Genomic DNA, 25,058 nt, shown 5'->3' with positions numbered 1-25,058 from the left:
AGGTTGTAACGCACCCTCAGCCATCAGATATGCATGTTCTGTTTCTCCATTACTGCAGCTGCTCTCCAAGGTTCTCCTTTGGGATGGGACTGTACAGGAAGACACAGTCCGTGGTGTGGGACTGAGCAAGCTGCTGAATCGTTGCCTTCTTCTGAACCTCTTCAACACACCAGCAGGGCCAGAAAACATAGAGAAGTGTAAAGAGGTGAAAGGTCTTATTTCCATGGGGACAGATGTAGTCTGAAGTGTAATTATTTAACATTTGAAGTTGTTTTTTATTTGTTTCTTTGTTTTTTGATGACCTTGGTGTATAAAAGAATTTCAAAGCAAGCATTGGTTCCCAGGCTTTAGGAATAACTGCTTAAAATGATGGTTTTGTTTTTTGAAGAGTAAACACTGCCAATAATAACTGAACTAGCCAAAAGGAGAAGTCTGCCAGAAGTGGTGTGACTTAGTGTTACTGAAAGCCTTTTTTTTTTCTTTTTTCTTTTCTTTCAGAATACTCTCTGGGTGAACAGGTGGTTGCATGCTTCCCAGAAAGGTGGTTCCAAAATGTTGGAAGTGGGTCAACTCTCCCCGAGTCAGTGAACTTCTGACAGCACTTGGTTCAGTGAGCACGTATGCTTCACAGGAATAACCACAGGTAACAAACAACATGTTCTTTGGGATGCAGCACTTCCTCATATTCTTTATGTTAGTATTTCTTTTAGGGACGTGGTTCAGTGGGCATGGTGGTGATGGGTTGACAGTTGGACTAGATGATCTTTGTGTTTTTTTCCAACCTTAATGATTCTATGATTCTTAAATTCCTCAAGCCTCATGCATTTAACACTTTCAGTGATGTACTTCCAACATCTACGTACAACTAAAGATGCAATCCATAATGTAAAATGGATCCCTTTTGCAGTACTAGTGCAGGCTAGTTTGAGGCTCTAGATGTTGGGTGCAGTCAGTGGTCAGTGTAGCTCAAGGCACGTTTTAGCTTTATTGATTTTGAAGTCAGGTGTGAATGTGTTGCTATATCAACTTGTTTTTGTAATAGTGATGAAACTGAAGAAGTTGTTCTCCTGTTGGTGAAAGTCAAGGCTCTGCGTATTGCTGAAGAGCTCACTGAAGAGTGCAAACGGGAACATCTTAAATCTGTGATCAGGAAATAAGGATTTCTTTGAAGCAGCAGTTCTTTTACTGAAACAAGCCTGATGCTCATTCTAAAAAAGTGGTAACGTTTAATGAGTGGACTGCCTACGGTTGTTTTACTGTGAAATATTTTGGGTTTTTTTCCAACTGTCTTCTGATGCCATCTACTCCTAGATAGAACCACAATGGTCAGTGTGAAGTGCAGGTGTTCTGAAATATATGACGAAGCCTCACTGCTTTGTTCTTTTGGGAAGGATGACTGCAGTGAGTGCCTGTAACGTTACCACTGCTGGTGAGCAGACAACTTCACAAGCTGTTTTCAGTACCACACCAAATCACTCTGACTCAGGAGTCACTGAACTCTAACTTATCGTCCACTTAATGAGATAACTCTACCAAACTCACAGTGAGTTCTTCATAGCTTTTTGACCCTGACACAGAAGCAGGAATTCTGTATGCAGTGAGAAGTCTGATCTGTGAACATCTACTGATGGTAAACGGCTGTTCAGGAAGGTAAGAAGAGAGAACGTCTTAACTACGCTTACTCTTCTCCAGTGTATGATTTGTAGTGGAGCTTTGTACTTGAGATACAGACTGGACTTTGTGCACAGACTTGGAGCTGTCACCCGCCCTCATTTATCAGACGAGCGGAACAACAACTCCAGTTACCTTCTAGTAATTGGCTCTCTAAGGACATTTACCTTTTGCTTCCCTCTAAGACCCATTAAACCTCATTTCACCGTACCCATGTTGGATTTCTAATGTTGTGTAACTCCGTATATGTGCAGTAAATATTACTGCTGCAGAATAAAAAGGATGTTTTCTCGTAGAAACAGCAGTGTGTCAAAATTCTGCTAAGTTTGGTATTGCCTGCTTCTCTAAAATGTTATTTATGGGTCTTCCATTTAACTCTTGGGGGCTTTTATTCCCTATGGTTTTTCTGTTTTTTAATTACAGAATATGTATTTTTGTAAACTGTTTTAATTGTAAATAGCATTCATCAGTGTTATAGACAACAATGACTTTTAAAATAAAAGCAAAACCATTATTTTGAAAAGTAAAGATGTTTTTGTGTTAATGAGACTTTTAACGCTTTCAAATCTTGAACACGACAGGAATGTTATGTGAAGTATGGAAAAAAACTTTGGCACTGCTGGCGCTTCATTATCTGCAGGATTTAGGAGTTCTGCTGTAAGTAATTGTGCACTTCTACTTTCCTGAGTGCAAAGAAAATACAACTGATAAGTAATCAGCTGAAGCATGTGATCTCCGTGCTTGCTTTTGTCTCCTCTGCTTCCTTATTCATGTTGAAAGTTGCTCCCAAAGAAATTAGTCTTGTGCTGCTATGAAATTGGAATAGGTTCTATCACGCTTTACCTCTGTAGAGGCTTCTTCCAGTGGCTGCAGACGTCACTTGTCATGACTGGTAAGCAGGGGAAGGCGATTTTTACTGGAGATCAAAGCTATAACTCAGTTGAGTATCTTTGAGAACCTACCGTGCCACTTTGTGGTGAACCTTGCACCCATTCACACAATCTGACTGGAGTAACAGCTAATCTGGCTTCATTCTTGCAAGCTGGTTTCAAAACGTTGGTATTACTGCTTTGTTGTCAGGTTACTATTGGTGCTTTATCAGATGTCATTTCAAAAGTGCCTTTACAGGACAGCTAAGCAGCACTTACTGTCAGATTGTCCAGCTGGGCTTCTGTACATCTGCTTCCCTGCCATAGCCCCCTTCTGAACCTACTGAGTGAAGCATTTTCACAATTGGCCCCTGTCTGCTTGGCAAAGGCAGAAGAAACAGTTATTTGGAAGTGACAACACAATAACTGCAAACCCCTTCTATTAGCTGTGATTTAGAAGGGAAGGCAGAAGCAGGGCTGAACACACTGTAACACTGTTTTCAGGAAGGGACAGTTTAACATTCAGACAAGAACTGCTGAAATTTCACTGTCTTTTATTTGCATACGAAACTTGAGAATTGACAGTTCTTACACTGAACTCAAAGCTGTTACTTGTTCAGCTCTTTACTCGCTTCCCTCCGTATTTATTCCTCTATTTTGAAGTATCGTATTCTCGCAGCATATCGAATTCCAGCCAGGGCTGCTTCCACTTCTGTGCTTCCTTCATTTTTTTTCTCGGGTAGCTCAAATTTTATTCCTTTAATGTTGTATTTTGGCCTCTCCCACCGTTTTGACCATGGTTGAGGTTTCATTCTGACCTGCAGCTAGAGGGAAAGATTTTTTTTAAAAAAAGAAAAAAGGTATTAAAATGTCAGAAGGTCAGAATTCTGACTGTGAAGCAAAGCAGTGAGACAAGTGCTGCTTTAAGAGAAGAAAGCAGCCCGATCTGTCAGCAAACTAAGGGACTACTGGACACCAGTGGGAGAAAAGGGATTTTGGGGCTGTGTGGCTGTTACGTTTGTTCATATACCTAAATAACACTGATTTATTACACCGTCCTTAAGTTGATATGCTGTTAACTCTCTTCTACGCTTCTAACTCTGTTACTTACTAAGGAAAGAAGAATAGGACAGCAGCCGTTCCTCCTTTTCCCTGTAAGCTAAGTTGGATAGCATTCTTTTACCAGTCTGCCAGACCTTCTGAGATGCAGATCTTGCTAACTGCTCCTTCCACCCCCACATCAGCAGCATTAAGTTTCCATAGCGCTGGCTGTTCTGTCTGCACAGTGTAATACAGAGGCATCTGCAGGCCGTTACTCCTTGCACGTCTCCTAAGTTACCTACTTTGGTTATGAATGTTCTTTCCCCACAGGAGTAGCATTAAGGTTTCCAGATTTTACATGCTTGTATCACCTTGATAACTACCACAACCAAAAGCTGTTTAACAGCCTTCCAGGCCATTGTAGAACGGCCACTTGGAAGAGACTCACAAGGATCGTAGGAGTTCAACCCCTGCCTCCACATAAAACCAACCCCTGCCTCCACATAAAACCAGCCACACTCTGTTTGAGAGTGGTGTCCAAAGGCTCCTTGAACTCTGGCATATTTTGTGTATGGTCAACCTCTGGTGCAGAAGCTTTTCCACCCTGACCCTTCCCTGATGCAGTCCTCCATCTGGCTCTGAAATGGAGCCCTTTAGAAACCCCAGGTGACTGCTCACCATCCTGATATAATCCCGGTATCAGTCAGAAAGTTAACTAAATTATCGCCTACGTTCCCACTAAAAAATTAAACTCCTGCCTTGTTTACAGGAATTTCTTCATGGTCTAAATGAGACACAGATGACAAAAACACTTTTTTCATCACTTGGTAGTAAGAGATAATAATTTTTTTCCTACTGTTTCTTACAAACAGCTGAAGAGAGCCTACAGGAGACACCACATTCAAGTGGTTATCTTGTGTTGGCAAAGCTTAAGGGGACTCTTAAAACTCTTTTCTGCTCCGATGAATTATACCGTGCCATAGAAATCTCCTTATGCTCTGGAGTTCAACTGTCTGGCAGCTAAGTTGAAGGCACACTTCCTGACACAGTACTGGCCAGAGGGCCACTACCAACAGATTATCTGCATGGGGTCACTGTGTTTCAGACAGCATGGAGACTTGGCCTCAGAGCCAGAGAATGGCTTGAACACCTCCAGGGACAACAATTCCACCATCTGCCTGGGCATTCCGAGAGGACATTTTTCCTAGTATCCAACCTGAACTTCCCCTGGCACAACTGAAGGCCATCACCTCTTGTCCTCCTGCTGCTCCTTGGGAGGAGAAGCTGTCTCCCACCCAGCCACAACCTCCTTTCAGGTTGTGGCTTCCTTTGAATCTCCTCCAGACTGAACAATCCCTGCTCCTTCAGACACTCCTGTAATATTGTGCCCCAGATCCTTCACCACTCTGTTGCCCTTCTCTGGACGCGATCCAGGGCCCCAGTGCCTTTCTTGTAGTGAGGGGCCCAAAACTGAGCACAGTACTGGACGTGCAGTTCCACCAGTGCTGAGAACAGCCGGCAGATCGCTTCACCAGTCCTTCTGACTGCACTATTTCTGACACAGGCCAGGATGCTGCTGGCATTCTTGGCCACCTGGGCACACTGCTGGGTACGTGCAGCCAACTGTTGACCAATACCCCCAGTGTGCAACGTATCACATCGTCACTCTCCTCTCAGAGGCAGCACCACCACTTTAAACACTCCGCCGCTTAAAGCAATGCAGGTGGGTTGCGGAGACATGAAAAATGCTTAGCACAAGAGGAATTCCATTTCACAAACAGAAATACGTGCACTCAGCTCCCAGCTGACCTCGAGATGTGAGGCAAAGGCAGAGGCAGGGCCCGTGTCTCTGTCACCTTCCGACACGCACTTTTGGAGTACCAATGCCTCAGAGCCCTGAGGAATCTGAGGGCGGCCCCCACCGCGGCCTACCCCTTCTACCTCCTCTCCTCTCTCTGCTTCTGCTTGTCAATAATGACGGGCTTCTGGAGCGGATGGAATCCTGTGGGCTCTCCATCGCCGTTCATTCGACACATCGAGGAAGAAAACCACCCGGTGAAGATAAAACGCTCAGAAAAACACCGTTCTCAAAAGGCACCGTTCCCCACAGCCTCGCAGCTCAAACCCCCCGCAGGCGGCTGCCATAGTGACTACGAGTACTTCCGGTCCGCCGGCGCCAGAGCGCAGGGTGGCTACGGCAAGCTCGGAGGGCCAAAACTGCCCTCAGCGCGAAGCGGAGCTGTGTGTCGCTCTACTCCTAACCCCTTCTGAGCTCTGTTCATGATCTAGGTAACCCGCGGGGATTAACGCATAAATTATTATAAACCTTCCCAGGGAAGCTCCTAGAGAAGAAGAGTGAGTTAGGACAGGTAGGAGAATAGTTTCATGTTAGAGGTTTAAGAAAACAGCATTAAATACTGAAGGTCTCGGAGTACTTTATAGTCTCAGCTGGGTGATGTTATGCCCATGCAGCAAGAGATCTCAGATCAACATCCAAACAGGCAAGAAGGAAGAAGTGCGAGAAAAGCAGGAGTCCAATTCATAACTGAGGGACTCTGATCCTTGAAATCCTTCTGTTACTTGTGGCGGAGTACAAATATGAAGTGTGAAGATGACGCCAAATTTCTGTAGTTCTACTATGGTGATAAATTCAATAGCTCCCCATACACAAGGTACCAACTAAGTCCAATTGGATGTGCTGGTCGGAAATAAAGCACCAGGCCGTACCATATCCTCTAATGGAACATATCCTTACTGAAAAGAGAATATCAGATGAGAGAGGTTTCAACATCGATTATTTGGTGCAGTCGTGAGGAGAAAGGCTTCAGGTTTGTTGTGACTCCTTCCGTAGTCTCCAAATATGTGTTTTGTACATTTTCACAAGTTGGGAAACTTTACACCATTCTGAATTAGCAACACACCCACTCCAAACCTGTCCCGTTATGAAGCAAAGCCCCCCAGGATTTATATCTGTTTTGTAAACTGGGTGATTAAATGATGCCAAGTGTGGAAAAAACTAAAAGGCTCGTCATTTTGGAAATTCTGCACAGCTGTTGTTAAACGCTTAATATGGAGACAGGGAAGGATTTCACTTCTGAGATGCTTGATGCTGTGTTGCAGAACTGTGTTATATGACGTATGATATATATATGTGCACTGTGCCTTCAGCGTGATGAAAGCAAACTGTGCTTAATTCTATGAGTAACCCCATTCGTTTCCATAAGACACTCTTAGGGGAAACATCAAAAACAACAACAAAAATGCATGAAGATCCATGTTATGCTGGGAAGATTCTCCAATTTGTATTTGATACTCTCTCCACCAGTTTAGACAGATTTCTGTAGGTATAAATACATATATTGTTATGAATGTACAGGGAGGCAGTGTTGCCAAGTGGATAGAGCTCAAACTGGCCTCAGGGAAATAATTAATCTTTTCTCATTTCTGGCACAGCTTCCTAGTGTGTTCTGTTCTGGGCCCCTCACTAGAAGAGGGACCCTGAAAGCCTGAAGTGTGTCCAGAGAAGAGCAAGAAAGCAGTGAGGTTAGTTGTGAAGACCTTCTCCCAGTGAGTGGTCAGCCGCTGGAGCGGGCTGCCCAGGGAGGTGATAGAGTTACTGTCCCTGCGGGTGTTCAAGGGACACTGGATGTTGGAGTGAGGGACGTGGCTTAGTGGGAAGGAAATATTGGTGGTAGGTGGGTGTTTGGACTGGATGATCATGGAGGTCTTTTCCAACGTTGCTGATGCTATGATTGTAGGAAAGGCATCTGCTGGGTGAGTGCTTTGCTGGGTGAGCGTCCCCCTGCTGGAAAGCAGGCAGCTGTGGTCTTTGCAGACAGCCACATCCACGGGGATTGGAGGCTTCTGAACCGGAACCTTGTCTTTCCCGTCTCGTGCCCGCTAAGTCACGTTGTTTGAAAGCAGCACCTTGGCGGAAAACCTTGATTTCTGCAGCCTTCTGCGAGCTTTGTGCCACGAGAGCTGTGCCGCTTCTCCCTGTGATGTGAGAGGGTCTGGAAGGCCCTGCAAGAAGTCTGGGTAGGTGATGGCAGTTGCTCCTCCTTTCCCCCCCGGTGCTGGACATAGTGGGGAACGGGAGTGGGGGACATCCCAGCAGTGGGTTCCTACCTCAGCAGAACGGAAGGGCTGTTCTGATGGGTGTATTTGAAGTGGAGTGAATCTGATGCTGGTGAGAGAAACGAGGGGCCTGTGCAAAAAAGGAACGTGCTGCATTTTGTGGTGCAAGATGTTCTGGGAACTGCTGCTAACAGTGCCCACAGACTTGGATGAATCTTCAGTCGGGTGCAGGGACGCGTAATGCTCATCTTAGATGTCACGCTGACAGCAGCAGTAGAGAGGCAAATGTCATAGGGTTGCATGCTTTTTTTTTCCTTTTGTTTCAGTCCTAACCGTGGAAGCATAGAAGCGTTACCCAGACCAATTGAGCATTTGCCACCTGGGCTTTCTACCAATGCCATAGGCAGTGGAAGTCAGCATCGCAAGCATCCGTGAGAGCCCTGCAAAAGACTGGTGAGAGTTACCCTGGCGGCCTCCTTTGGAAATCTCAGGTCTCTGTAAGCTCTCAAGCTGTGTCGTAAGTCCTCCCGTGGTGCTGACTCAACTCTCCCTGTCTTTGGTGTAGGAGAGCTGCTCTTGAACTCCTTCCTGTTTCCTGCCTATCATCTGCTCCCTGCTTTGCCCATGGCCCAGCGAGCCTTTTATTCCTCGCCCTCAGATTTGCACGTGTGGATGAGAGCATCTGCTTATGTGCGCTTCTTTTCTGCTTGTGGTGTCAGGCTGAGCGACAGCTCCCAGCCGAGCTTGTGGTGAGCGAGACAGACAGTAGCTGGAGATGGAGTTCTCTGTGTCACTAAAGCATGAGCTTGATGGCTGCCGTGAGCCAAAGCAAGAGAGTTTGTGTGTTTGATTTCTGTGTTGGGCTGAGCGGGTAGAGCAGGGCAAGGGGGCTGATTTGGACGTGCTGCTTTCCCAATACGGTGCTGTTGGCGTGGCAGTGCTTCTGGCGTTGCAAATTGTGTCAGATGTCAATGAATTCCTTGGAATCTGTTGAGTTTATTTGTGCAGGTTTCATTCTGGAGCTGAATTCTTCCCGGACGCTTCTGTGCATAGCCATGGCCTTTGCTTCTTTCTTTCCTCCTCTCTTTGTTGTGTTTGTCACTGTGCAAGCCGTGAATCACCAGGAAGCAGCTGAAAGTGCTCTGGAGTTGTGGGGGACAAACTCCCAAGAAACAATGTGCAGCTTCCAAACCCCAAAGTTTGGAAAGATGAGAGGTGCGCAGCGCTCTGCCTGGTGCAGGACACAATGCGCTCTGCAAGGCGCTTTCCACGAAGACCTCAGGTCTGTGCTGAAACTGCATTCAAAGCAGCCCAGTGCCCCGTGCTTGTTGTACCCAGAGGTATCGGTGCCAGGGGTTGCTGCTGTGTTTGCAATGCCATTGTGTCAGCAGGGTGATGTTCATGGCGTGCGATGCCCTCGGTCATTGAAGGCATCCTTGCAAATGTTCCTAGTGAGGGCCATGTTTCATTGACAGCATAGGTTGTTTTCTGGAAAGTGAAACAGTGTGCTTGTGTACGTCAAGACCACATTCATTTCCAAGTGACCACAGTGCACTTCACGTCTGCTGCCATTGCCCCTCGGCCGTCTTGTGGTTGAAGCCGGTGGGTGTTCAGCACCACAGCGTCCTTTGCGTACTCCCCCCTTCCCGGTGGGATGGGGGAGAGAACTGTGGGGGAAGAAAAAGAAGGTAGAACTCATGTGTTGAGAGAAATCTCTTTGCAAAGGTAGAGGAAAGGACAGAAGTAATGAATATCTATCTATCTATCTATCTGACTGTCTATCTATCTACCTATCTATCTATCATTGAATGTATCTAATGAGTGATGTAGAAGCACTGGCTCAGCACCTCTCAAGCAATGGCCAAGCAGAAGAAGAGACTGAGATGAACTACCACCCCATCCAAAACCCATTCCACTTGATGTCTTATGGTATGGAATATCCCTTTGGCCCGTTGACGTCAGCTGTCCTCATTTGGTTTCCTCCCAGCTCCTTCCTGAGAGCTTTGCTGAGAACGGCCTTGGCTCTGTCCAAGTCTGCTTCTCAGAAATTATAAACATCAGAGTGTTCTCACTGTTGTAGCATCATAAGAGAGAATGAAGAAAAATCCCTCCCACCTGAGACTAAGACAGCCTCCCAGTGTCCGTGCAGCGAGCCGTGTGGGGCTGCAGGTCGTGCATTTCCCTGGCAGCATTGGCCAGGGGTGCTGGGGAGGTTTGCGTGCTCAGCTTGGGCATCACGCTGCTGTGCCTGTCAACACAGCATGCTTCGTGCTCTCCGAGCAGCAGAACAGCGTTTCATCAACAATGTGCCGAAATATTTACTGGAACCAGATGCATTTGTGTCTCTGAGGCTGGGTTTACCCTACGAGCGCTTCTCGAAGGAGCTGTTTTGATTCTATTTGTACGTGTGCGACATCTTATTGTGTTCTGTGCTTTGGTATTACTCTTGGTGGACAGAAGGAGCTGGTGGATTCAGCAGCAGTAGGTTCTGTTGGTTTCCTCTCTGCTGCTTCATCCCTGGAGCTCGCTGCTGCACGGAAGAGTACAGGCGTGTTTATCCCAGGGCTGCTGTAAAGGGGAGCCCGGTTGGCGTAGCAGTGAGCACCAGCTAACGGGCTGTGCAGAGGAGGGCTTTGCAGAAGAAGCAGGAGTGCCTGCGTCCATCTGTAGCCTCGGATATGTTCTGGCGGTGAGGCAGCAGCTGTGGCCACAGTGACTGAATGCAGACTTGTCAAGACCCCCAAGGCTTGGGGCTGCCATGTGGCGTTTCCACCCTCCTTTATATGCCTGGCAAAGCACAGCCACCCTGCACCCAGGGCAAGCGTTTGTCTTAGTGTCGTGTTTCATGCTGTCTTGTGAAGCTCAGGCACTGGGGGCAGCTTCCCCCCAAAGAAAAGGAGGAGGAAATGAGGTCGTCATGGAAGCCAAAAGGCAAAAATGCACTCGGGAAAGAAATTGGCAAAGCAGTCTGGTAGTAGTGCTGTGTTTCTCTTCCTTTATTTCCATCCAGGTGAAAGAGATGGCTGCTCTAAGCCGCCCGTGGATGCAAAGAAGGACCCTAGTGTGCATTTGCCATAGGCCCAGCAAGAGGCTCAACAGCACCAAGCGCTGTGTCCTGCACTTTGGTCCCCACAAGCCCATGCCAGCTTCTCCAGGATTTGGCTGGGATGGAATTCCAACCACGCACTGATTTCTCGAACGCTGGGGTGCCCTTTTGGAATTCTTTGGTCTTGTGACATGGTCTTGCCTCCCCACCTTCTCCATCCATGGTGGAGCAGCCGGGTGGCCCTTAGTGATGTCATAAGCGGCTAGAATAAGGGGAGGAGCAGCGCGTGCTGCGTCCCTTCATTGGAGCGCTTGAGCTCGGCGTGAGTACGTGGCTTGTTGCACTTGTGCACTGATTGAGTCCGTTCGTCTTCATCCCGTCTTGTGCAGCACCTTGTAGGTAAGCTGAGACGGTGCGGGATAGACGGGTGGGCAGCGAGGGCTTGAGAAGTGCTGGCTGGCAGAGCTCCTAGGATCATATTGCTTCGTCTGGACCGTCATACACCATTTTCCCTCAGGCCATCCAGTCCAAAGCCATCCATCGAGGTGGCATTTGTGCCAGGGTTCTTCCCTGGTTCTTCCCTTTGCTAAATTGTGGAGGCTCACTGACCTGCTCTTTCTCTGTCCCCTCCCCACCCTCCACCTGCTCCCTTGGTGCAGCTTTTGCTCTTGGAAGATCAGAGCAAAGTGACAAGGAACGGCTGCGGGTTCAAGGATCTGCTTCTCCCTTGTTCTGATCTCTTGCCAGGTACGTGCCACGTTTTGTATTGCCACATGGTTCAGCAGCCTGTGTTTAGTCGCACCGTGTGTAGTAACACAGCCTCGTCCAGCTTGGATGTGACACTGGAAAAAACGTGTGGGTTTTCTCCACTTCCCCTCTAGCTCAGCCCTCGGCAGGGTGCTGTCTGTAGTGCTGGGAGTAGCTAGTGTGAAGGAAGGCAATCCCTTAGGCAAAGAGCCCTAGTCCCACTCTGTGCAGAGCTGCAGAACATGAGCCAGGGGCACAAGCGCGCATGCTTTGGCTGTGTGAGTGTGCCCGACAGCTGTAGGGAGCACAGCAGAGATGCAGGCAGAGGAAATGCGTGGGCAAGGCTGCGGCCGGCGCTGGTGGTGAGGCTGCTGCTGGGAGCCGGGGGCTGGGGAGCAGCTCCAGCCCCAGCAGTGACACCTCTCCCTGGCCTGCTACTGTGCTCTCAGCGTGCTGCGGGCAAATGCATCTGCTGCTTTGTGCCAGAGTCCCCATCTGCTAGCAGAGGGACAGCGACCTGGTCCAATGCTGCGTATTGCAACGGCTGTCCCGTTTGAATAGACTGCACAGTGGTTGTTTCTAGAACAGCTGCCTCCGCCAGTGGGCAACTGAGAGTAGTTCTGAAGAAGACTCTCAATCCAGTGCTGTGTGAGCACAGGAAATGTGATTCTTTTCTGTTGCAGCTTGTCGCGCCTGCTGTGATGGGCATTGCGAGCAGCGAGATCAGCCGTGGGCCTGACCGGGCGTTGACGGAGGTATGGTGTGAAGCTCTGCTTGGTCTCTGTTCCCTGCCTTGAGCCAGCAGAATGAGCCACCGGTGTGCTCTCCTGCTTTTTAAGAGAGAGAGCATCCTTCCGGCTCTCTCGGTGTCCCTGAAGAGCTGCCTTAAAAGCTTCATTGCCTTGCTAGTGGCATCGAGATGGCACCCTGAAATCCTCCTTGTCTGTCCTCAGCTCCTCACCATGGCCTGTGCTCTCTGTTTCAGCCTGAGAACCAGGGGAAGCCTCTGCTGGTCGATGAGGAGTCATCTCTTAATATTCCGGCTATTGCTGCTGGCCATGTTATTAAGAGCTATGTTGCCCAGGCAGCGGATGAGCTCTCCTTGGAGGTAAGCAGATAAAGAAGGCGTTCCTTGTTGTCACGGACAGAAGAGTATACCGTGTGAATGCATCAGGAATATTCTCAGACACCTTCAGAATGCCTTGTGAGGCGAAGCCCAGAAGATGCAGGTCCAGATAGGACTTGCACTGGGTTGGATGCAGGGAGGAGTTCAGCCATGTCTAAAAGATGGTTTCATATGGCATGCTTGCACTGTATTCTGTCTGGTGTGTAAGGCAGTGACTCTTGTACCTCCACGTTCAGCTTTCCCACGGGAAATGCCTGAAGAGCTGCCCCGGTGCAATTGCTCTCAAGCTGTGCGCTCTTTGGCAGTGCAGAAGAAGGGTGCCATTTCAGCTGTGCTTTCCTCCCAGCTGTGCTGAAGCTGGGATTGATGTTGCAATGTCTTGCAGGTGGGAGACCTGGTGTGCGTTCTTGATATGCCAGCAAAGGAGCAGAGCCCCTGGTGGAGAGGCAAGCATGGCTTTCAGGTAGGCACGAGCTTCAGACTCGTGGGCGCAACTGCAGTCAAGTGAGGAACGTCAGCTTCGAGCTGCTCGGCCTGCACAGGGTGGCTTCTGGACGTCAACAGCTTCCCTGTGTCGCTGTCAGAGGACTTTCCCTTTGGCTCTGGGCTTGGGTGGGAAACTGTCTCCTCATGTGACTTAGAAGCAAGAGCCTCTTGTGCTCAATAGGCAGTCAGGAGTTGAGCATCTCTGTCCTTTGTACAAGCACGGAGAACAGCCATCTTATGCTCCGTCAGTTGCTTTTGTAGGTCTTCTGGCTGCAAATGTTGAATGAGGGTTACTTTTCTGCAGGCCATTCTTTCTTGGTTGAACAGTTGAGGCCTGAGAAATGCTGCATTCAGTATTCCATCTCTCTTCTTGATCTTGTTCCAGGTTGGATTTTTCCCTGGTGAGTGCGTGGAGCTCATCAACGGAAAAATTCCTGAGGCCCTCATCAATTCAGCGCCAAAGCCAGGTAAGGATGTTACGTGTGATGGCGCGGGGAAATCAAATGGAGTCTTTTTCTGGGTGTGTTCTGTGTTGAATACCTCCTTTATCCATCCCACGTTCTCCTCTGTGTTGATGATCCTTCCTGCATCCCACGGGGCGTAGGGCTGCTGTTTTGTAGGCAGTGAGAATGAGGGCTTGGGCAAACGATAGGATCCTTGTAGAATGGCTTGGGATGGAAGGGACCTCAAGGATCATCAAGCTCCAACCCCCGTGCCTCAGGCAGGGCTGCCAACCTCCACTTCGAATGCCAGACTAGACCAGGCTGCCCAGGGCCCCATCCAACCTGGCCTTGGATTCCTCCAGGGACGGGGAAAATCTGTTGTTGTAGGTACTTGTTGGCAATGTTCTTCCCGCTTTTACGTGCTCTGTCGAATGTGTGATGCTCGGCCTGGTCCCACTGAGCCCAACCTGAAATGAACTGGTTTCTTCCTTTTGTTGTGCAGTGCCAAAGAAGCGTGGCAAGCTCCTCAGCTTCCTTCGTTCCTTCGTGAAGGCCCGCCCAGAGGAACCGAAGCAGCGGGAGATGGAGCTGGAGAAGGAGAAGGGAGGGGTGTTTGGCTGTGACCTGGGAGAGCATCTTCTCCACTCTGGCCGTGATGGTAAGGAACAGCCCATTCCTGAGAGCTTCCTCTCTCTGTTGGGCATGTAAAGATGAAAGAAAGGGAGATCGTGTCTAGCAAGGGGCAGGTTGATAGCGGTGGAGAAACGTGAAAAGGGAGTTGAAGGCTGCAAGGGAAGCTGAGGCTAATGCTCACAGGAGACCAGCACACTTGTATTTGCTTAAAGCCAAAGGTGTAAGCCAATGCCACGCTAGCCTGAAAACCAAGGAAGCCTTTTGGCCCAAGAGAGTGTAGTGCGTCAGTTTCCTAGCTCTTCTGGACATGAGGTTTCACGCCTCCATTGCGGTGGGAGCTGTGATGGGACTTGTGGCAGTGTCTCTGGCTTCCCCAGAATTACTTTCTGCAGGCTGCTTGGCAGGTTGTGGCATTTCTTGAAAGCCAAGAACACATCCGTGTCCAGTTTTGTCCCCGGCTCCTGCCTGCCAGAGACGTCTGCGACAGCCTTTTTTCTCTTCTACGGAGGAGGCAAGCAGTAGCCTGGCTGTGCTTAGTGGATGGGATGTGACAGGGGCAGCGGCTGAAGCAGGACTTGAATCAGGAGCTCAGGTAAGCGCTGGCCCTTGTTCTGTAGTCCCCCAGGTCCTGCAGAGCTGCGCTGAGTTCATTGAGCAGCACGGCGTGGTGCAGGGGATCTACCGCCTGTCCGGCGTGGCGTCCAAGATCCAGAAGCTGCGGTAAGAGTGCTTCTGGACTGTATGTTGTCTTGCTTTGGAGTTGTTTTCCTCTTTCTCCAAGCCCTCTGTTTTTGTGTCCTTCTCTCCAGCCATGACTTTGAGTCGGAGCAGATTCCGGAGCTCACCGTCCGGGACATTCACAGCATGAGCTCCCTGTGCAAGATGTACTTCAGGGAGCTGCCGAGCCCTCTGCTGCCCGAGCAGCTGCATGGCAAGTTCTCGGTAAGCACAAGGCAATGGCCTTCATGTCCCTCTTCCCTGGGCCTCTTGGCGTGGCCTGTCCCATACACACGCCTGCGCACCTCATGGTCTTTTTTTTCTGATTTTCTGTTAGCCCCATGTGGCAGCCTCGCATGTCTCTCCCACATCCTGCAGCATACTGATGCCACTTTTGGTGCTCCCTGGAGGTGGTCATTTCCGTATTCACAATGCTTGCGAGAATTCCTGTTCTTTTGCTATTCCCCAACTGTTTCTAGAACGGGAATGGGATTAATAGCACAGGTTACTGGGAGATGAATGCACATTGCGAGGAGCTGAGGTGCAGAACCGATCAGGCTGTAAAGCAGCCCAGTGCTTGGAGTGCTTGGCCTTGATGGCACCAGCTGCATGCCGCTGTGTTCCCCAGCTTTTCTGCCTGTTGGAAGGCAAAAAATCCGCCTCGGTGCTGAGCAATAGCGCTCCGTCCCCGTAGTTGCCGACCCTGCGGCAGGTATCTCTACTGATGTGTGTCTCAATCTTTTTCTGCTTTCTTCCAGGACGCTGTTTGTGCTGGTACCGATGAGGAGCGGTTGCTCAGCATGCAGGAGGTCATCCAGCAGCTGCCCGCGCCTCACTACAGGTCAGAAAACTGCTGCCCTCGGTCTGGAGAGCTCAGCCCTGCTGCACTTCAGAGGGCGATGATGCGATGGCAGGCTTTGTCTCACGCTGGCAACGTGATGCCTGTGTGTGTGGAAGTGGTGGATGGCTGCATGGGGTGAATGGATTGGGTCAGCTCCTGAGCACGGGGGCACAGCTGGTACAGCTGATGGTTGCGGCTGAGCTGTGCTGGGGCTTGGTGCTGCAGCGTGGCACTTGGGAAAGCTTGATCTACTTGCTAGTAGCAAGAACAATGAGGTTTGTTTGGTGAATGTGAGCCCGGCGTGCTCAGTGGTGCTGAAGGTTTGGCTCTTGCTTTCCAGGACGCTGGAGTACCTGATGAGACACTTGGCTTGTCTCGCTGGGAGCTGCTCCGTCACAAACATGCCCGCTAAGAACTTAGCGATTGTGTGGGCTCCCAACCTCTTCAGGTAAACTTCTTTTTCCGTCTCAGCACAAGGCTTAGATCTGTTCTCCCCACGGGCACTCTTTCGAGAGGAGGACAATTTCTGCTCTCTTGGTTTTGTCAGATGGGGCTGGTGTGTCCTTGATCATCCAGGAGAATTTCTTCAGTGGCATCAGTGCTTGCCCACTGCGGAAGTCTCCAGAGCCCAACTGGACAGCCTTTGGCTGCCCAAATGCCCAAACGTGGGGAAACGATCTCGGGTCAATGACTTCTCCAATCTGCCTTTTCTACAGATCCCAGCAGAACGAGGCTGCCTGCGCCAGCGGAAGAGCTGCCTGCGTGGAACTGCAGAGGCAGTCGGATGTGGTGGAATTCCTGATCAACCACACCGACGTCCTCTTCTGCTCCAGCTCCACATCAGGCGTCAGAGATGGAGCAGGTGAGCGTCTTCCTGCATGAGCTTTGTCTTGATGAGACACCTTGATCAAATGCAGGCCTTCTCCAGGATTGTTGAGATACGCTTTTGCTATCGCGGGGCTATCGATGTGCGGCACCTCCCCCAGAACTGTGATGGCTGTGCCGCTGCTTTCTGATCCGCCCTCTTAGCTGTGGTCTTCCCTTCCAGGGCGCAGTTCTCTATCAGGGCCCGAGTCTGTGCAGGTGTCTTCTCCTGCCACCAAGCTGCTCACCCTGGAGGAGGCACAGGCACAGAGGGGAGGCCACAGCAGCTCACCCACACTGACACACATCCAGGACATGGACGTGGAAGAAGGCCCCACAACTGTGCGGGGGAAATTCCACACAATCATTGACTTTCCGTCTGGAAGGTAAAGAGGAATTTCTTTTCCAGCAGCTTCCTATCAAACTTGCTTGGGTGGGCTTTTGTGGGTTTTTCCCCACGATTGCTAGTGCCAAAACTTGCAGAAGCTACGTGACTCTAATGGTGCGTGTGGTGGTGTACTGAATGTCCCCTCCCTTTGGCCTCTGAGGTTCAACTAACAAGCAGTTGCCTGACGGATCAGTTTAGCTACCAGAGGGGGCCTATTGGTAATGTACGTGTCAGAGATGCTTTTGAACTTTTTCTCTGGCTGCATGATTCCTCAGCAAGCAGTTAAGCCTGCCAGCTGAATCAAAGCCCTCCATTCGATGCTGTCCTGGACAGCTGTGCAGCCTCTGCTCGCATGCTCTGCATCTGGGTTGACATGGCTGAGGGGAATGTAGCCAGCAAGACTCCAGGGCTGAGCTCTAGGAATGGAACCGTCCTCAACCGTGTGAATCAGAGCGAGCTTCAAAGTTGTGTTTCAGCAGGAAGCAGGCAGTGCTAGGAACAAGCAAGTGTTGGCAAGAGCTCAGGGCAGCTCTTCCCTCACCCTGCACCATGCACGACTCACACCGCTCCCTCTTTTCTCCCTCCAGACCAAGTCCACCCAGCAGGGTGAAGGAATCCCCAGCATGCAGTTGGTGTTCCTGCTTCAGGCCCAGAAAACCATCCTCTATGGCCAAACGCCAACTGCAGCGCGATGCCAGGGAGCCCTCGGATACAGAGGTGGTGGTCCTGGCAGGTAAGGGTGCACATCCAGCTGTCAAAACCCTGCTTGTCAGCGCCATCCAATTCATGCTTGGAGTCCACACAAAAGAGAAAGACAAACAACAAAAGCGCAACAGTTCCTTTCGAGACAGTGCTCCTACTGTTGCTATTGTCCTGTTGGCTTTGTCCTGCTGCCACTGCATAAGCAAATCTCAAGAACCACTCTCATCATTCAGGTTGTGCAAGTTTGCCACTAACTGTTTGCCTGTGTATCTACTCCTTCCTAGGTGAACCGAGCCCTCGTCCACGCAGAAGAGCCAGAGCGTATAGCGATGGTTCACTGTGTGCTTCCATCAATGCAGAGCTGCTAGGAAGCACGAATCGCTGCGGCTCGGATGACAGCCTGCCATATAACACCAGTGATGGAGTGAAAGTGACCATCCAGGTGGAAGCCCTCATCTCTCCCGGCGGTGCAGAAGACGCTGACCTGAGCCTGCCAGAAACATCTCTTACCGAGCTGGACTGTGACGGGGCACCACTGCAGTGCAGCCCAGCCCAAGCACAGCCCGAGTGCCCCGACAGCAGCAGCTCCATGCAGGAGCAGGTCAGCGTCAGCCAGGAGGAGCCGAGCCTGGTGGAGGGGGACGTAGAATCAGAGCTCCAGTCCCACGCACCGGGCAGCAGCACGAGCTCTGAGCCCCTCTCTCCTGAACATGAAAGGATGAGTCCCATCTGCACACCGGACCTCTCACCAAAAGGCCCTCCTGGCTGTGAATGAATAAAAGCACGCTGGTGCTGGATCAACGCCTTGACTGCCTTCTGAGTCTTCATTCCCAGGGATTGGGATGGATGCAAGCAACAGCAAGGCAGCTCATGTTGCAAGGCTATGGCTGTGGGCTGTGCGTGCAGCAGAGCTGCGGGTTTGTTCCCATTTTGTCTGGCTGTGGGATGCCTGCAGCGAGAGCTGTGCTCCCGTAGTGTATGGTAGCAAAGAATCTCCAGCATCCCGGATGCTGCTCATGATCATGCCCAGCTTGCTGGCTGTGGCTTTGTGATGCTTTTGAGTGAGGGCTTTTGGATGCTCCTGGATGCCTCGGCTGGTCCCCGCCAGCTCTCTCCTCTCTCCCGCCGTGTCCATTCGTGGCTCCCAGCTACGAGCTGGCCCTGCAGAGCATCTGCAGCCCCGTCAGCATCAGCATCCAGCAGCAGCAGGAGGAGCTCCCCCTGACCAACGCCAGGCAGTAGTGCTCGGTCTGCAGGTTAGCTGCCATTTACCTTTGGGTGTCTCTTGCAGAAGACTCATACAGCAGAGCGTTTTCCTCATCTGCAGCACGCAAATGCTACAAAAGCAGAAACAACCCAGGAAGCTGTGGGTTTGGGAATCTGCATGGACATGCACTGTCTGTGTTGATGGTGCTCTGCCATCCTTTATTTCCTTCTCCTTACTTGTCCATATGCTGCTGAGGATTGGAAAGCTGCATGTCCCATAATTCCCCAGAACCCAACTTAGGTTACTCATTGCCTGAACAGATAAGGACCGTGTAAATATACAAATCTTTCTCATTGCACAACACGGCAGTGCTGCCAGACTTTGTTATGGCTCTTTAGGGCACCTTGCAGGCTGTGTGACATTTTCCTCTCACCTTTCCCTTTCTTTCCCCAAGGTTTTGCCTTGCTTTGCCCTTTTATTCCTTCTACCTTCCTCTGTGTTGCTCAGGTGTTGCCATTCTTCAAGAGCATTATCCAGTTGTGTTGCACTGCACCTCTTCATGCCTTGGATCTCTCTCTGGAGCACAAGAGCAGATTGAGGGGGGGAGCTGTCGAGCAGATTGAGGTGGAAGTCAAAGACTCAAATCCAATGTTGCGAAGCCACTGCAGATGCCAAATCCCTGCACGGGAGACCTGGCTGTGTGCAGGAGTTACTGCAGGATGAGGAGCTGCTATTGGTCTTCAAGCAGGTAGGAGTTTGTTATCCACACATAATACTGTATGTATTTGTTGTTGTTTTAAAATCAGTGCCAGTATGCAGTCTGATCCGATGTGTTTGAACAGTGTGGTGTAAGGATTGTCAGCTGAGAACAGCAGCAGAACATGGGGCTGTTGCAGGGGGAAGGCGTGGGGATGGAAGCGGGGAAAGGAAAGGGAAAGCCTGGAAAAGGAATGGGGAAGGCACGGGGTGAAGGAAGGGGGCAAGACACAGGGGAATGAAGGGGAAAGGACAGAATACCTGTAGGGCAGCCTAAAAAGCAGTAACAAGCTCTGGGAGGACCGTAGAGTGCCAGATTCTGTACTGGGTGTTTATCTGTGTGTGTACGTTGTCACTGTTTGTGCCTGGCTGCACTGCTCCAGCCCAGAGCCCGCTGCCTGCAGCTGCATCTTTGCTTCCTTCCCTCCTGCCCGGAGCCCCACGGGTGCTCCCACAACTCCCTTCCCACCCCCAAAATGCCAGAGAAGACACCTGGCAGTGGGATGGAGGAATCCCAGCAGCCCGTTTTCCTTCTGCCTGCAGCTCTCTCCTCCTCTGCCACACAGGGCTCCAGACTGTCCAATGGGAAAGACGTGGGGGAAAGGGAGTGCTGGCAGGAGCGACTGCTGCGGCCGACTGGGGAGGGTCTGCATCCCACGTGCCCTCCTGTGCTCTCTCTCCAGCTGCAGGAGGGCCAGAGAAGGGCAGATGAAAGCTGCAGCTGAGCCTGATGGACCTGCACAGCTCTCGGGCTGTCTTCCAGAGGTAGCTGTGATTTACATTAGGTAGCTGTGAAATACATTAAAGCACGAAGAAGACAGAGGCTGAGTGAACACCAATATGGCGCTCTGCTTTCTGCCAACGTGCTTTAATTTTGTTGTCGTTAAATGTACTGGGCAGTTACATTTTGGCATGTGAATATTTCAGAACAGTGCAACAGATGCTGGCAAAAAGTAATTTTTTTATCTTTTGTTTTTTATTATTATTATTTTCTTTTTGTAAAGCTCTTAGGACGCCCTCGATCCCGTCGAGGTTCTTTCCGCGGTCTCTGCCGCCACCTCGTGGCCAATGCGCGGAACTGCCGCTGTCCGCTGCTCAGTCCTGCAGGCGGCACAACGCGTGCGCGTAGGAATGCGGAAGTGGCTTCGTAACCGCTCTGTGCAGCTCATCCGCCGCTCTCTATTGTGATTAGTCCTCCAGGTCGTAGCGAGCATGCGCCCGACGACTCCAAACCAGCAACTGTTGCGCCTAAGCGCTATGCGTGCGGGCGAGCTGCCGGTTCTCGGACCGCCGGCTCAGCGATCTCCTCCTTCTAAACCAGGCTGCCCCTCATCTATTTCCACTAGATGTTTGATGCCCGAGCCCATCCCGGGAGCGGACCGGTTCGGCTCACAGCTGCCCCCGAGCGCCCGGCGCCATCCAAATTGCTCGCCGCCGCGGCGGACCAGCAGACGTCCCCTTCCCCCCGCAGCCCCGCGCCGTCCCCCGGCCGTTTCAAAGCACTCTCAGCAGCAGCGGAACCCGAGCGGCTCGGAGATCGGAGATCGGCGGTCGCGGTACGGGCGTGAAGCGGCCCCGGCACCGCAGCATCCCAGGACCCGCCGGGCTCGGCACCGCGCTGCGCATGCAGCACCGCGCACACAGCGTTTTGCATGCGCGTTTTCGGGTACGCACCTACGCACGCGGTGTCTTCGGCTCCTCGTTACGGAGGAGCCTTGCTTTTGGATGCTCTTGGATGCCTCAGCTGCTCCCCGCCAGCTCTCTCCTCTCTCCCGCCGTGTCCATTCCTGGCTCCCAGCTCCGAGCTGGCCCTGCAGAGCATCTGCAGCCCTGTCAGCATCAGCATCCAGCAGCGGCAGGAGGAGCTCCCCGTGAGCAGCATCTGCCCGTCCCTCCCCCGGGCTCTCATTGGTCAGCGACAGCTCTGTCCGTCCCCCGGACTCTAATTGGTCAGCGGCAGCTCTGTCAGGTGGAGGTAGGTTTGTGACTAGCCATTGCTTCCTTGTAGTCTGAATGGTTGCTGGTAACCAGGTACACTGTTCATCAGTTTCCAGCTGCTGAAACTGAGTCTTAATAATGAAATAACGAGTCTTCCTTTTTTTCTCTTACAGCTGAAAGACCTCAGCTGGAGCCTGGGACTGCAACACGGAGGGTGCTCAAGAAACAAAAGAAGGGAGTTATTCTTCACTGAGTGAGGGTTACAACAGCACAGACTCTGAGAATGAATCCAACGCATCCCAGAGGAGGAAGGAGTTATCACCAGGCCAGGTTCCTGGGCGTTTTTAAGCATGTTGTTTATGCTGAGCCAGGGCTGTCTTGAAAGAATAGTGACGGTTGCTTGGTATTTTTGATGGCAGGTGTTTGTCATAATTCTGTATTAATTTCAGGAGGTAGATTAGAAATTATAACCACTGATAGTGGAAGGAATGCATAAGCAGCAAAAAGAAAAAAGTTTAATGATTCATAATTCATGTTGAGGTAAACATTAGCCTTATCTACTGTTTTGTTAGTAAAGTTTGAATTCCTTTGTAAACTCGGTTGGTATAGCAGTCTTGATCTCTGAATGAGCTGGAAAAACGGCAGGATGTTGATTTATTTGATAGGAAAAGGTCTGTTTCCAGGTTAAGAGCTATTTTTTAAGGATCTCTTTCCATTCATTGATATTCGGTGTGGTAAGCTTATAAGAAAAACATTGTGTTTTCAGTTCAGAATCATGCAGTGTTCCCGAATTGTGGTGGTTATTGACACTCGGAGTGATAGAGTGCTGCTTTCAGTCTTTGGCTCAGATGTTGTTTCCCTTGCGTGCAGGCTGTGTCCCCAGTGCAGGCTGTATTGCGGCTGCTCGGAGGAGACGTCACCTCGCCAGGACCCGAGCTGATTATCTTCCCTTGGATGCTTCAAATGATCGTCAGCTTTCTCGGAGAAGAGAAGGCGGTGATTCAGAGGATGAGGACGAGCCTGATAGGAATCATCTCTATTTTGTTCCTAAAAAGAGAACTCTTAGGCGTAGGATGGCTGAACGCGTGGGTGAGTTGGTGCCTTTTCTCCCAGAGAGAGGCTGTGTCTTTCTTTTACTGATGGATGTCCGGAAGAATGTGAGACTTGCCCAGTGAAGAGTGCAGTGCAAAGTTGTGCTCTTGGTCTTGACAAAAGAGCATAATGCTTGGTGGTCCTTGAGGTTTACGTGGGATGTTCCTGCTCTCCACACACTGACATTACGACTGTTATGGGAAAGGGGTAAAAACAAACCAACAACAAAACACAACCAACCAGAGCCAGCCAGCCCTTTGGAAGTAGGCAGACTTACTGCATGCCAAGCGTATGTGGCTTTTCGGTTGCTCCTTAACTCATCTTGCTGTTTGCAGTTTCACTTACAAAGCACTGGTTTGCCAGGCTTGTAGACCAATCGCTTTATTGTTTGGATAATGGTTGTAAGTAATACGCAGGTATGGTCCGACTCTATTGTTGGAGTAAATGGTATAGAGAAACTTCTGTGTCTGTAGTAGATTGTGCATTGTAGAACACTTAAGGATCTTCCGTGTCTGATATCCCCAGGTTGTAGTCTGTTTTTGAAGTCTCACGTGATGTACAGGTTTGCTTTGAGACATTTATCTTTGTTCTTCCGGTACTGCAGTAATCTGAGGAATGGTTGGGTAAACGAAGATGGATTCTGCAAAATCTGGTTGCCACTCCTACATCTTCTGATTTGGACGTGGTCCTTGTGTACAGGCTTTTCGTCTGCTGTCATCTGTTTCTATCACTTGTAATGGCTGTGGGAAGCGGTACTGTTTTTGAAGGAGGAGGTTGGGTGAGGAGTAGGGAAAGAAGCAAAGGGCGTAATGAGGTGTGCTAACGACTGATGTAAGTTGTAGTGCCTGTGAGCGATGGATCAAGTGAAGATGAGGCAGAAACAAAGTGGGAAGAACAGCAAATTAAGAAAGTTGTTGCACTCCCTCAAGTGATATGTGCTTTCCTAACTGTTGAAATCTGCCTTTTGCTCATAGGCAAGAGAGAGATTATTTTTTTCTTTTTCCTGGTAAATAATTGGCAGGAATGTTTTCTCTGATGTTGTGTTGTTTTTGGCTTGAGTCTTCTGTTCTATATCAGACTAGGAAAACCTGAGTTACCAATTCTTCATGTCAGAAGGGAAAGGTGCAGAAGTTGCTGCTTGCTGCATGGCAGTAGTTCAAGGATTGGGAAGATTGCTGCTGAATTTCACATCCAGTATAACTGGTGTTCTTAGGTCCTCATACTCCATTTGTGTCTGGAGACCCCTCTGTTTTTGCTGTGCAGAAGATTGCAGAAGTTTTTAGCAGCAGACCTCGGTCATGGACTCGACTACTCCAAGACACTGTGTTCGGGTTAGATTTTGCCCTACAGACTCCTGCTGTTTTAGAATGCAGAATGTCATTTAATTTCCGTGTTGATGTGGTTGGAGATACGGTGTTTAAGTTATAATTGCAGTCAAGCCAAGTTGTCAGAATGAAACTTCTATCTTCATCTTCATTGTTTGGCTGTAGCTTATTTCTGCTTTTCATATTTAAAACTGTACTACTTGTGAGGTTTCAGCTGTCGGCATTGAACCGTTACATATTGCGGGAAGCCATTGATGTCTTCAGACTGAGAGGAGGGCTGCTTTACCCTAAATTACAGATTGCTTTGTACTGATGGATGTGAATGGTGTATGCATTTTGCACCATTACTACACAGCTTTTTGTATATACTCTTTCCCTTTTGTGGTGTACAGAAATTACCCAATCTGATCATTCCAATGTACATCTTTTTGTCATGTGCTTTATGCATTTACATGGTGTGTTTTGTTGACCTCTAAAGCTGCAGAGGCAAAACTTAAATCAATTGTGTACAAACTTATATTTAATGTGCATAAACTAGGTATTGAAAGTGTTGCAGTTCTCTTAGGAAACTCACAGTGATGCTTCCCTGTGTAAATCTCAACCAGCTAAACCCACGTTTGGTCCCTGTGTTTCCTTACCAGCTGTGAACTTGGAAACTATAAAAAAGCAAGCTACCAAGATAGCCATCCCCATCACTTCTCAGTGCTCACGCAGCCAGAAGCAGCTGTACTGATCAGTTCAGACATCGTGCAGCTGAAACACAAACGTCTGCCGTTCACTTGTGTGAACCTCTGTGTATGTATACTCTTTTGTACAGACTGCTGCTGGCCTGCTTGTGTTCAAAGAATTTCCACTGAAGTGGACTAAATATTTCTGTGGAATTGTATGTTGTTGTTTTTTTTTGGCGTTGATCACCTGAAAGAAATGAATGAAATGATGCGGGGAGTTCAAGTACAATCAAATGTGAAAGACTATCGAGAGTGGGAGACCTATTTGGAAAGTAACAAGAAGGGGAGGGAGAACATGTCTGGTAATAATAGCTTGGTGATATTAAGTTGGTATAAATTAAGTGGGACGCACTGATGTATG

General features: G+C 49.7%; 1 long non-coding RNA gene across 1 annotated transcript; it reads left to right on the top strand.

Annotated features, from left to right (window-relative positions):
- The first annotated feature begins 21,618 nt into the window (after positions 1-21,618).
- On the top strand, positions 21,619-24,740 carry LOC124417532. Its single transcript, XR_006932480.1, has 3 exons — positions 21,619-21,645; positions 21,726-21,882; positions 22,423-24,740. It is a non-coding gene; the product is annotated as an uncharacterized LOC124417532 (long non-coding RNA).
- Positions 24,741-25,058: the final 318 nt, after the last annotated feature.

The sequence above is a fragment of the Gallus gallus genome, chromosome Z (assembly GCF_016699485.2).
Source record: "Gallus gallus isolate bGalGal1 chromosome Z, bGalGal1.mat.broiler.GRCg7b, whole genome shotgun sequence".
NCBI classification, from domain to species: domain Eukaryota; kingdom Metazoa; phylum Chordata; class Aves; order Galliformes; family Phasianidae; genus Gallus; species Gallus gallus.
This window is presented reverse-complemented; position numbering and strand designations above follow the sequence as displayed.